The 13,509-nt window shown below is 42.6% G+C and overlaps 1 protein-coding gene across 1 annotated transcript in view; it reads left to right on the top strand.

Moving 5' to 3' along the window:
* The first annotated feature begins 9,964 nt into the window (after positions 1–9,964).
* INSC (INSC spindle orientation adaptor protein) overlaps positions 9,965–13,509 on the top strand; it is a 121,400-nt gene continuing 117,855 nt past the window's right edge. The window contains exon 1 of the mRNA XM_041415115.1: positions 9,965–10,086. The gene's annotated coding sequence lies outside the window, so the exon portion shown is untranslated. The remainder of the gene's footprint in view (positions 10,087–13,509) is intronic.

Genomic DNA, 13,509 nt, shown 5'->3' with positions numbered 1-13,509 from the left:
GACTGTAACCATACACAGTGAACAAAATGTGCTGGTTTGACTGAAAACCTGTAATTTGTTAGATTAGCAGTTTGCAGAGATAGAATTTAGCACTAAGTGAGGGTTGCTAACTGAAAAAAAAAAGAGAAATAGATATTGATTTGTCTAATTATATGCAGGGTTTATTCAAACTGGAGATTAGTCTGCTTTAAAAAAATAAAAATTGTATTGAGTAAATGTATTACATGCTCAGTGCATTTATTATTGGAAGCATTGCCTTCCCACATGTGGTATTGTTTATTTGGTTTTGAAATGTACAAAAGGAAATGCATTTTTGATACTAAATGATTTTATTTTTGACAAAGTATAGGTGACCCCAGTTTGTGTTTATGGTTCTACCAAAGTAGCATTTGACTTAATGGAGGAGATTTTACATGTCCCATGGTCATTGGTGTTTCTGAGGAGAGTGACAAGGACTTTGATGGTTTCTCTGTGGAAAGCATGCTGGATCTGCATGACAAACAGAGTGAGATGGAGCCACATCTTTGTGGAAGCCATGCAGGGGTGTTTTCCTTGTCCCATTTGGTGTCCATGAATCCTGGGGAATGAAGTGTGGCAAATGACAAATTCCTGCTGGATTTTTTCCTCTCTGTTTTCATTAACCTCTGAATAGATATTATTATAATTAAAATAATCTTGACAGCACCTATGAAAAAGCTGTGGGGGTTGTAACAGCAATTAGGTGTGTTGTCAAAGATGATAAGCAGCCTGGTATCACAGGAAGGAAATTAACACTCTGACCAATAACAGAACAGTAATCTTAATCCAGTGCTTTTCGCCTCTTAGGAACTCTTCAAAATTGATGTATTTTGAAGATTGGGCAATTTTAGAACAAGACAGTTAAGCAATCAGTTCCATAAAACATCTCCATTTTAAAAGTCAATGTCATATTGGTGTAATAGTGGCTGATGGCCAGCCAGCAAGAAATGTGATGTTAATTAGACATTAACAGTGCAAAGCCTTGGTGATTTTTCCTGTATTTTGGATATCAGAATGATTGGGAATTGTATTCAACATCAGGTGGTGAAGCTTGACAGTGATCAGTGCCAGGTGTCTCTCTGGGTTCTCCACTGCAGAGAGAAGGCTTGGGAAGGTTCTCCATGCCTCCTCTGCTGTGAGGAGCATAAAGTTTGAGAGCCTTCCTTTCTAGGTTGTGTCACCACAAGTCTTTTATTACTTAGGAGATGCTCTGAGCACAGAATTCACAGGTCTTTTAGTAAATTGCAAACTCCCTACATTATAGTGTTTAGCTCATCTTAAAAGCACCATTCATCCCCTGGATGACCAGCATCACACTGGGGCAAGCAGAATTAAAATCAAACCCTCTGTGCTGGCCCAGGTAGGGAGGCACTGTCCTCTGCCCAGGAGGTGCAGCTGGAGCTGCTGTGGGTGCAAGAACTGGATTGCTCTGCCCAGCACAATCACAGGGGGCTGGACAGAAAGGATGCCCAGGAAAGAGCAAGCTGTAAAAACAGCCACAGTTTTACTATGGGAGAGGATAGCAGGGAATTGAACTAAAGGTTGGAGTCAGATGGAATCTTGGAAGAAGAGGACTTGGAAGAATCTCTCTGTAGGTGCCAGACAAGATATGGGCAGGCTTGTAGGACATGGAATGGATGAAGCTGTGCTTATCCATAAAGTCTGAGGTAAAAATGAGGCTGGAGAAAGTTTGTGGTTTCCTGGATACTCCTGTGGCACTTCCTGAGGTAGATGCTTCTCTACCTGTCACCAGTAAAGGATTTCCAGGTATTCTGTAGGATGGGAGTAAAAGCAGAAATTCAACTCCTATGTCAACAAGAAAAGGGCTGACAAGTTTAATAGAGACAATCCTGCCCTGTCCTTATCCTGCCTTCCCAGATGTAATCCAAGCAGAACTGCTCCTTGGCTTTTAGGGCTTGTTTTGCCCTTTTTCTGCACTCCTGTGCTCCAGCTTGTGCTCCTCTCTTTCCTTCATTTTTTTTTTTTTTTTTGTCCCACTCTCAGCAAACATGAAAATTCATGCATGGAATGATAGCATGTCATGTTCCTGGTTAGAGAAACAAGCACTGTCGTGTGCCTGAGATGTTTCAAAGGGAAGCACTTCCTTGTCCTGCTGAAGCTTTAGTAGCCCACTGTCATTTCTAGTAATGTGTGGGTAGCAATCATCCACACAAGGTTTTTTTTTTTAACTCCCTTTTTCATCCCTAAAACTAGACCAAATCTCTACAGTTAGTGGAAAGCTGCATCTCAGAAGAGCTGTGATTTGAGGAAGAAGATAATAAATTGCAAGATATTAAAGAAAGAGCTTATTTCTTGTTTGCTTTGCAGTGTGAAGAGACTGGATCCTGCTACTTCAGAGACAAATTCAAAATGTAGTGCGAGAACATTCCTACCCCAAGAACATTCCTACCCCAAGGACATTCCCACTCTAAGGGAACGTAAAAAATCCAAGCAAAAAAGCAACATGTAAGTTAAGAACCAGGGGACAGGGGGGACAACAAGTGATTCTTTTCTTTCCTGTTAAAATATGTATTGTTTGTTCCTTGCAACCCTCCAGCCTGCAGTTCTCTCGTGTCTTCTAGTGCATGTGGATGAAGGCTTTGACCTGAGGGATGATGACAGCCACGACCAGCTCACTTCTTGGACTAAATCAGGAGGGAGATTTCTACAGCTTTAGGAGCTGTGTGGAAGGTAGCCCAGCAGGATGCAGTGGCTGGAGATGCCCCAAGAGTGAGGCTGGGCAGGACCTGGAGACAGGGACTCAGAGCTGCAGAGGAGTAAAAATCAGTGCATAATGGGAAAGGGCAGCAATGGAGCCCATCAGGGGCGGGAGGGTGGGTGAGAGCAGAATAGCAGCCACTGTGAAAGGCACAATGGATGAGGAAGTTGGAGCAGAGAGGAGAAGGCAGCAAGGACAAAAGTTCATGCTCTTCAATGATGACAGGGTTTGGGGGAATTGAGTTAAAAGCTTCCCTTCTGAGGGAAGTCTCAGATCTGAAGAGCTCCACAGATCAGTAATGATGTACACTGAGTTTCAGAGTCAGCTTCCAGACTGAATGTACAGGGGAAATGGCTATACTTTCTTACTGATAGAATAGGAGCAAAATTTAAATGCAATAGAAGACAAACATAATTTCCAAAGTATTCTCCTACTTTACAAAGCCAGAAGTTTAGAAGATTTATTTTGTAAGACAGCAACAGGCAACATATGAAATACTTCTGAGGAAACACCTGTGTTGTGTAAAACCAGTAACATACCAGACATAACATGGGTGGTAAACCAAACTTTTAATGCTGTGCATAATACCATCAGATTTTTTTACTTAAATTATTTAATTGAAAAATATCAGCCTGCATTTGTTGAAACTGTGTTGGTGTTCCACTACTGACAACAAATCTCTTTTAAAAGGAAAGGTTTTTACAACTTTCTTCCAGTAAAACACATCTGGATTTTTAACTTCATTGAAAGTTTTTAATGTGTTTTTATATGAGGCTGCATTGTAATGGAATTGTTATTTTTTTCCAGATTTATCCAGTTTCTGGGTAATCTTTCTGGACTATCTTTCATTTTATCAGGGTCTTTAATTACATTCCTCTACTAGCTGACCACTACAAAAATTGAAATCCTCACCACAAATCTGTAAAAATGTTTCCACTTGCATAGGGAGACAAAAATAGAATAATTCCATGTCTTTTTGGATGGATGCCTAGCTGAAACTATGCAGGGTTTGACTGACAAGAGGATGTAGTCTTTGCTGAGAGCGCTTTCTTTAAGGTCCTTTTTAGTCTTCAGGAACATTTAAGTAGATGAATGAAGAGAGGATTTATGCTAGTTTCCCTTCATTTTTGTTGACTCTGCCTGCTTTTTTATAACTTTTGTCTCCTGCAACAAAATCTTTTCAGCTCTTCGGGCTTGCTGAATATATAATCACAAGCTGGTAAGTAGTAACTTCAGAGAGTTTTGGGTTGAAATGGAACTCTATTCTTTTGTGTACAGCTGTGGTAGAGAAATAAAACCCCTTTGTGCAGATAAGGAAAAAGCAGAATTATTGAAATGCTCAGTATTTGCCAGGGTTATAACTGTAAAGTGTAGTCTTTCAGTGGTGAATAAATACAGTTAACACACAGCTCAGCCTGTGAATGCAGTGGAGAGACTTTGCTTGAGTAAGTTGGGAATTATTTTGCATCTGAGTGAGCTCTCCTCACTGTGCTGCACCACACGTTATCCGTTTCCTGGGGAATGTGGATGGGAGCTTACAAAGCACAGCAGGTAATTGGCTGCTTCAGCTGGGAAAGCAGAAAAAGGATATTTGTTGGTATATGCAGAAAGAAAATGAGGACAAGTGGTAATGGCTGTTGGGTGATAATATCTGTCCATAGTCTTCTGAGGTGTCTGTGAGATTAAATCCATGCAGGCACTTTGAGAGGGTGGTGAGTGTGTTAAACGTGAAGTTTAAACAGTTGAGCAACTTTTTTCTGTCAGTGCATTTTGGACTGGAACTTTCATACACTTTGAATGTAAGAAAGGAGGTGAATGTGTGTGTGATAACACAGCTTTTTTGAATGATTTCTATTGCTGTTCAGGGCTTGTGTTTCTGTATCTCAGCATTCCCTTTTGTCTTGCTACTTTATTTTGAACCATACCTTCATTTTATGTGAATGGTCTTATCTGATGCCTGTGGAAAGCAAACATAGCTCAGCCTTTAGGAACTTTTTTCTGTATTTTTAAACCTGGCATACCCTGAGGCAGATATTTCCTCTTGGAGAGGGAAAGCTATTACTGGGTTAGGTGCTTTTTCTCAGTTGCACATGTGGCAGTTTCTACAGACAGACTGAAAAAAGGCTGTAATGGTATATCTATGTTTTTTGTTTAAAGTGGTTTATGTCCAGGTAGGGCGGGGAAGTGTGTTGGCAGTGAAAAGACAGATGTAGCCAGGTTCCTCCTGAAACAGGGCCATTTTCATGGAAACCCTTCTGTTCCCTGCTTTTTCTCTCCTTCCTCTCTTTAAGTGAAACAGCCTCAAAGTCAAGGCTGATAGGTACTAGAACAACATCAATTTAAATTTAATTTTCATAATATTGTGTAAACCCCCCCCACCTATCTGGGGTTTGATATTTCAGAAACCTATGCCTATGGGTAAATATGTATGATGGATCTCACTGGAGCTGATTGACACAAGAATATAATATTTACTTCAAAAATGTTTGCAGTTTCATGTTGCAGGATTCCAGTCCTTGGACAGTTGGATTTTAATTTGTTTCCTGGGAATCTTACCAAGAACAATGTACACTGTGCTGGATGTTGAAATTGTGCTGCATCTGTAGAAAGAGAAAAAAATATTTATTTTATGGGCTTCGTAGGTTTACATGGCTGTATGTAGGGAGAATACTTGGAGGACTGAAAAATAGATTATGCATTTTTAGCATTTTACTATCTGTAACAAACAAAGATTTGTTTCCTCCACTTTGGTAAAGAGGAAATCCATGTGTTTCTTTGCTTTTATACACCCCTGTACTCTTTGAGGTGGCTTTAAATTTTCATCAGTGTCATATGAGGTAAAATGTATATTAAAGCATTAAGGAAAATGGGGTTAAGACCTGCACTGTCTAATAAAAGAAATTAGTATTTTTTGGCAGCCATCCTTTGGCCTGTGTGATTTTTTTCCAAAGGGCAGTGACATTTCTCCTGGCTTTTTTAGGACTGCCATTCTGCGTGTGGACACGCTTTTCACCCATTGACCTTTTTTATTTATTTTCTTGAATGCCAAATATTTAATGTGTCATTTCTGGCACAAAGTTCTGGTGATCAAAGGGGAAACAAAATGGGCTTGAAGCAGGTTGCTGGAAAGGCACACATGGGATGGCACAGCCATAAGAAAGCTCTTTTTTTTCTGCAGGAATTGAGCACCAGTCCTCATACCAACTTAATGAACACAGGAGGAAGCACATATTTTCCTGGGCCTGAAAGGAAATGTGGTCACAGAGTGCAAGGTTTTCTACCAGGATAATCAGCTAGAGTGGCGTGAGCGACCGCCTGCCAAACTTCCTTTGCCTCCTGTGTACCTGGCCCAATTAACTCCATTCTTCATTCTTCACTCATCTCTCCAGGTAGCTACCTGCTCTTAATAGGCCATAAAACGCATGGCACTGGTCCCTATGGGAATGTTTTGGGGTGTAGGGGCTGTCACAGCCCTTTGTAGGGGTCTCTGAGTGTCAGAGGCAGCAGTGCTGTCCAAAAAGAAATTCAGGGGATGTACCTGTGCCCTCTTCCTGGTTACTGGAAGAGTCTCTTTGGGTAGTGTAGGTCATGGGATGAAAGCTGGGTTCGTTTGGGAGAGCTGCACAGAGGAGCCAGTGGAGAAACTTCAGCTAAGCACAAAGGGAGGGACTTCAGCTGGGATTAGATACTGTTGTTCTTATCTCTTCAACAAGATCTCTTCTTTGCTTCTGCCTGCCTGCCTCCCTCCCAAGTGGGGATTAACCATAACTTTTCTAATTGGGCTTGTAAAAACAGATTGTGCTTGGTTACAAGCCCAGGAGCTCAGCTCTTTCCCTGCTACAGCCCCTGTGCTTCCTGCACTCCAACCTTCCATCTGCAGAGGTCCACGGGGTGGGAGGTGGCAGGGGGCAGATGGTCTGGTGAAGGACATTCATTGCACAGACTTCAGATTCCAAAGAAAAAGCCCTAGGAAGGCCTGAACTTCTGCAGGTGGAGCTCTGCAGGGAGGGAAAGCAGCTGGTACTGTGACCCCAGGAGAAGACAAGAAATCTACAGCTTTTGGGTAGGCTCATGCTTGAAAACATTTCAGCAGGCTCGTGACCTTTAAAAGTGATTAGAGCTAGCTATTAATTCATTTGTACCTCCAATGTTCTTTGAGTGTGTGCTCTATATTTTCTGAATGTGTATACATATATAGTATCCAAATGGTATTTCATAGAAGTTGTTTAGAGCCAAGGAATGTATTTGATTATCTATAACTATTCCTTGGGGTCTTCCACAGGGATGTGCTGAATCTCAGGGTATTATCCAGAGCCTCAGAATTGAAACTATTGATTGAAACTGGAGTAGATCACTGGGACTCTGCAAAAATTTACGGCTGAGCCAAACTTCTCAGATCCTGCCTTCCTTTGCATATTTCTGAGTATCCTTGAAATCCAATTGCTCTCATGAGGACTGAGAACTGGAAAGATGGATTCTCACTCATATTTTTCTGGGAAAGTTGAGACATGGTGGAATAACACACCTGCTCAGTGCCACTCTCAGTCATCTAGGAAATTTAGAACATTTCATGAATTTAAGCCTGCCCAGCTCTCATGTCACACAGGAAAAACCTGTGGAATCAAATTTACTTCTCAAACTTGCTTATTTTTGAACCTTCATCCTCAGCTGGCTCAAGGGACAAAAATCTTGTTTTGGTGGTTCTGAGATTTGTCACATGGAACTTCACATGAAAACTTCTGATATCAGAATTCCAACTTACCAAAACTGCAATAATTCAGAGTTACTGAGAATTTTTCTTTTCCTCTAAGAGACACCTGGGAAAAGCTACTTCTAGAGAAATGATGCTGTTGTGATACCCTCACATCCCCAGACTCTGCACCCTGGCAGAGTCCCAGCGCAGTCAGTAGAGCCACATTAATTTGTCTCTGGCCAGGAAAAGCCCTCATCATTTTAAGTAAGTCATATCTACATGAAATAATAATAAAATCTGTGAACTTGTATCATATGAGCATGCCTGGAGAGGGATGAGATTAAAACCAGAGGTGCTGGTACCTGCCAGATTAATTTAGTGACCTCTCCCTGCAGCCCCAAATTCACTGATTTCTACAATTGTTAGAGAAACCCAGAATGGTGGTGGGTCACTGAGAGTTCTGATGCTTTTTGTGTTCTTGGTTAGGAAGGAGTTAAAAACCAGTTCTGGAAGTGAGTTGAAATATTCAGAGTAAGTTTTCCAGAGGCGGCTGACTGAGCATGGACTTTGCACTTTCTGCTGTTCTCCTGCTCCCTTAAATTGTGGAAGGTATAACAAACTCACGGCTGGGGGGGCTCCCAAGCAATGGCTCACAATAAAGTAATTTGGTACTGGCCTAGCTCAAACATTCTCAAAAAAAGCCAAGCGTGGCTTTGAGCTGGAGCAGAGTCCCAGGTGGCTGAGAGCTGTCCTGCATTGCCTGCTCCAGGCTGCCAAGTCCCTGGGGAGCAGCACCCACATGCTTGATTTGACTGAGTGCGTTAGCTGGGACACAGATATGCTGCCTTACTCAGTGTAGTGGAGCAGGGTTAGGGAAAACGTCTCACTGCTGTAACTTCAGCAGAGCAAACACAAAAAGGAATAAAAATCAGACCATTGGGGCAGCACGGGCTCTGTCTCCCACTAGGGGTTTGCACACAAGAAGGCAGTGCGCCTTGTCTGAGGCAGGAATTCTGCCTCTGGCCAGGGTTTAAACCCCATTTCTTTCCATAGCTATGCATAGCTACACCCTCTCTCACCGGCTCTGTGTCTCTCCTTGTGAGGATGAATTCTTCTGCAGGTTTTCCTGTGGGGCAGCAGCTGCCAATGCCCTGGTGCTGCAGGGAGGTCATGTCCAGGGCTAGACCCAGAGAGGCAAAAGCAGGAGTGCTGAGCAAACCTTGGCAAAAGCTGATCATGCCTTGGCTAAAGTCTTTATTCCCCTGGCCTGCTGAAGGTCTGCTGAGGGAGCCAGAGAACCCATGCAGCTCTGCAGCCAGCTGTGCGTGCCTGCTGCAGGAGTTAAAACTCTCTCAGGCAGTGTGGCTGTGTTTGTTGTCCTATTCACTTTAAAATATGTCATGCCGTGTTAATTATCCTTTTCACATATGTCAGAAGTGATGTACGATTAATAAATGAGGATGTTTCAGGTGTTGCCTTTGGTGCTGTGTGAGATGGTGACAGGGTGCAAGCTGTGCTCACTGAGCCCTTACTGCAGGTGGAGACGGCACTGGGGTCCTGCCTGCAGCACACCAAGCTGGTGACAAAGCATAAAAACTTACATTCCAAAAGTGTCTTGGAAGCATTTCTCGACAACAAAACCTATTGCAAGTAGAGTATTTCCAGCCAGCGAGGGCCGCTTTAGTAATACCTTTTCTGTTAGCTAATTTCTGTCCTTAGGAGGAAGCGGCTTCCTTCCTCTCTTCATTTAATTCCTTTGCTGTGCTGACCTTCACCTGTGTGACTGGCTCCCTGAAATCCTCTCGGGAGGATCAGTGTCAGTTCTAATAAGCCAGCTGTCACTTTACACCAAACAGAAAGTAAGGGTTCCATTTGTTAAATGGCCCACGAGAACCCAGAGGCTTTTTCTACCACCCTCTTTTTTTTTTTTTCCTAGGGGAAAGTGTTTTGCTTTGACGTGGCCGAAAGCGCACAAAGCGGATTTGAAGCTGCAGGTTTAAGTGTCTTGAGTGAAGACTGCCATGTAAGGCTTTTCTTTATTTATCAGCCGTGCTGAAACGCGATCAGAGTTACAGAGCGGGGTCCAGGAACAAAGAGTTTCCTTGTGTTTCCAGCCTGAGGATAAGGGATACATCGTGTAAGGAACACACTGGGAATTTCTTTCCTTTAGAAAGCTACACAGGAAGACACAGGAAAAGTAAGGTTGTTACACTGAGCTCTTGGCTGCCGATGCAGGGTGCAACACTGCTTCTTGTTGGGAGTTTTGCCATTGACTTGATTGCGAGCAGGACAGCTTTTCTGTGTCACAGCTGTTTATTCGTTGCTTCCCTTCTACTGCTTTTTGGTGCTGACAAGCACAAGCTGTGCCCCTCCACCGGCTTGCACAGGTGGGTTATATTTACACCACTAATCATGGAAAGTATTTGAGAGTGGAAGTGAAGGCAAGTGCTATATTTGTGTGCTGTTCACACAGTAGCTGGTGTCTGAATTCAGCAGCTTGTGGAGCACAGGTTTTAAACAGTGTTTGACAAATGTGCAATCAGTGCATGTCCCTGACTGGCCACCACTGGAGAGCACCTTGAGACAGGAAAAGAAAGTGGCGGCTCCGGCGTGCGAGAGGAAGGCCATGGTTTGTTCCTGTGGACCTGGAGGTTGTGTAAGTATGGCTGCTTCTGGGGGTTTGCCTCTGTGGTGGGCATTTTGCAGCTGAGAAGAGGGCTGGATGTGGAGTCAGATGATGAAAAGCTCCCCCATGGCTCTGCAGTTAGGCTCTGTGAAGCCAGTCCCCCTTCTCAGGAAAGGTGAGGCCGCTCAGCTGTGTTCCTCAGGGCACCTCAGAGCCTTTTGCTAAGCATTGTTTGGAGGTACCTGCACAGTATTGCAGCAATATCCCACAGGCTCTCCCCTCCCTGTGGACAACCTCCCAGGAGCTCTTCAGTCCTCTGTCACTGCTGCTCCTTTGCCAGCAGAGGCTAAGGGACAGCAAGCCGCTTAGTGCGTGTTACAGGAGGCTGCCCAAGCTTTACCCTGGAGATGATCCTTTCTCCTTCCTGGCTGCAGAAGTGGGGAGGGAAGCTTGCCTCTTGTTCCCCTGGGCATTTAATTTGTCCTTGTCTTGCAATCTGTATCGGCTGGAGGCTTAGGGACAAAAGTCTTTCTTCATTAGCACCCTAATTTATACTCTAAACTAAGTGTTTGCAGTAACTGAAATGGCTATCTGAGAATGTTTTCAGGATATTTAAATCTAGTTAAGTATCCAATATACCATCCCTCAGCCTGAGTGAGCTTTGAAACTGCGTGCGTATGACAAATCTACATCTGGCTTCTCTGTGTCTTCCCAGCTGTGGGGAAAGGCCTTCAAGTCTAGAACCCTGTGCTTGGCCCTGCTCTGCAAAGAGAGGGTTCTGGCTTTGTTTGTTCAGATTTTGTGTTGGATTTTTTCTTGGATGTGTTCCTAAGGCTATGACTTGCAGAGAGTGGTGAATGTGATATTTAATGGCAGTTTATTTAGGTTTTTTTTTTTTGTCCCCCTTGGACTACTTCAAAGGACTACAAAGTGGGGCTACCTAAACTTTAGACCTCCCCAAAACTTCAGGCCGTAGCAATGCTGCACCTTGAACAAAGTACTCAGTAGCCATTAAGGCACACAGCTTTGAATAATTGACTTTCTCAACAACAGCTGAAGTTTGTGGCTTTTCAAATGAATGGGACTGGAGCCCACAGAATCATTGTCTCTTCAAGCCACTGCCCAGGTGGGAAGTGGTGCTGGGTAATGAGCCAAAAATTTATATATATATATATACACAAAAGAAGGGATAGCTTCATTTTCAAGAGATTTAGGGTTGAATTTATTTAAAATAAAAGTCTGCGTATAAGTGTATGACTGTACAAACTTATATATGGAACCAACAACAGATAATCAGCCTAAAAATGTGTAAGCAACAAATGTCTTTCAGCATGTACTTCTTGGATGTAAACCTAGGAAAACAAAACAGATTCTTTTATGGTTAGCTCTCATCATGTAAGAGAAGTAAAGTAATTCCTAGACTTGGTGTAGTTCCTTGCTTTTATAGTTGGAAAATAGGCAATGCACAACTCCAAGCATAGTTTAGAGCTTTTATCTTTGATGAAACTTGGTCCATGTCACTCCCTGTGGATGTGGGAAGTTGCTAATTAGGAAAGTGAAATGTTTTCTCGTGTAGCTACAGGGCTCTGAAGACAGTTAATTCAGTATGCTCTGAGAGTACTGAAACTGGGCCACTGAACACTTGTTGATGTTTAATCAAATTGTGATTCATGGACTCGGACTTCTTTCTGAACTTTATATTACTTACAGCCTAAGTGACAGTTTCTTTCCTAGAACAAGAAGCCCATTTTGATGTGGTATGGCATGCTTTTCATACAATGAACCTATCTTTTGCAGGACTTTGCCATATCCCAGATGCAGGGATTTTGCTGTTTGTAGTCTGCATACATGAGTTAATAAAAACATAGGTGTTCTTCTTAGCAGCTTGTGATCTAGATGTGAGTTTAAGGCTGTATAATCTTGGATGTTAAAAAAAACACCTTGGAGGAGCAGATTTAAAACATCAGCATCTTCAAATTGTCTCATTTAAAATATTCTCAATTTTTTTGGCTGGAACACCACCTTACTCTCATCACTTACATTAGCCTTTCTACAAGCCGGTTGTGAGAAAGCTTTCCTGGCCAGGAAAGCTTTCTCTGTCCCATATGTTAAGGATTAACTGGCTTAGTAACATTAGGACTGCATTTCCCTTTCCTAACTGTGTTCCTCATAAAAATGCTGTAGGTAGGAATCCACAGCAATCACTGAGTGTGATGGTCCTGAGTGCCCTGCTGCAGAGGCACCACCTGTGCAAAGGAGTAGAGCTCTTGGGAAATGAGTTACCAGAAGAAGAGAAACAAAACCAAGCCTCAGCTGGCTGGATGGTCAGCTTTGGGTGATTTGGTGAGGAAATATAAATCACTGCTTTTTAAATCTAGTGTCATTTTGAAATTAGTAATGGATAAAACTTAAATATGATTCCTGGTGAAGTGTTCTCTAAGTTTTCATTGCTATTTTTTTCTCTCTACAAATGGAGAGGCAATTAACTGCCTGTGGAATGTAGGATTTGGAGGGAAAATCGTGATTATGTACTATATGTGAAAACCTAGCTCTGCATTTACAAGCTGTAACTGAGCTTGTAATGAATGATTATGATCATAACTAGGCATGACTATTTGCATTGATTCCCACTTAACAGTTGGTTTTCTGTGCTTTTGAAGGTGAGGTGACTTGTTAATTGTTTTTTCTTTCCTGCTCAACTAGAAATAAGTTAGCTGTGTTTATTTTTAGGGGGGAATGGAGTATGAAAAGAGAAGCTTGGCTCATAATTACTGTGCGAGTGGAAAATGTGTTCCCAAGTGTGTGTTAGGATTAATACAGCCAGCACCTGTGAGAACCTGTTTCAGCCAAACAGCAGATGCTGTAAGTTCCTTAGTAAATAATTTGGAGCTAGTATTCTTCTTCTGAGTGTATAAATCAGTCCTCTCCACCCCTTCCTTCTTTTAAGTCCCCCAGATCTACTTTCCTTTTTTGTCTCTAAAATGATCCCCAAGCCCCCACTCTGTGTGTTGCTCAAAAAAAAAAAAAAGAGTACAACTTCCCACTGAGACCTCTGGAACAGCTGTGTACAGCACAGGTTATCTCCTGTTGGATCTGTTAATCTCCAGCAAAAGCTGTGATTTGTACAATTATTTTCACCACAGCCCGCAGGACCCAGCTCATGCTGCAGAAAGGTCAGTGCTGAACGAGGCCTGGGTGCTACATACAGGTCCAGCATGATGTAACAGTAAACGGTAGTGCTGGTAAGTGTCTGGTTGGTTTGGAGGGTGGCAATGTGACAAAAAATGTCATTGTCATGGTCTGAGTGTCGTGGAGAGGGTTTTGTGCAGATGAGAAAACAGAGAGAGGAAATGTTATAAATTACCAGGACTACTATGAAGTCATTTGCTCACCTCTTAGTGTTGCTAATAAAGTACAAAAGTGGCAAAACAGATTGGTCACAGGTATGAATGG

This window comes from Onychostruthus taczanowskii, unplaced genomic scaffold, assembly GCF_017590055.1.
Source record: "Onychostruthus taczanowskii isolate IOZ18803 unplaced genomic scaffold, ASM1759005v1 scaffold49, whole genome shotgun sequence".
In the NCBI taxonomy this organism is placed as follows: Eukaryota; Metazoa; Chordata; class Aves; order Passeriformes; family Passeridae; genus Onychostruthus; species Onychostruthus taczanowskii.
Note: the sequence above shows the minus strand (reverse complement) of the source record. Positions and strands in the feature narration are given on the sequence as shown.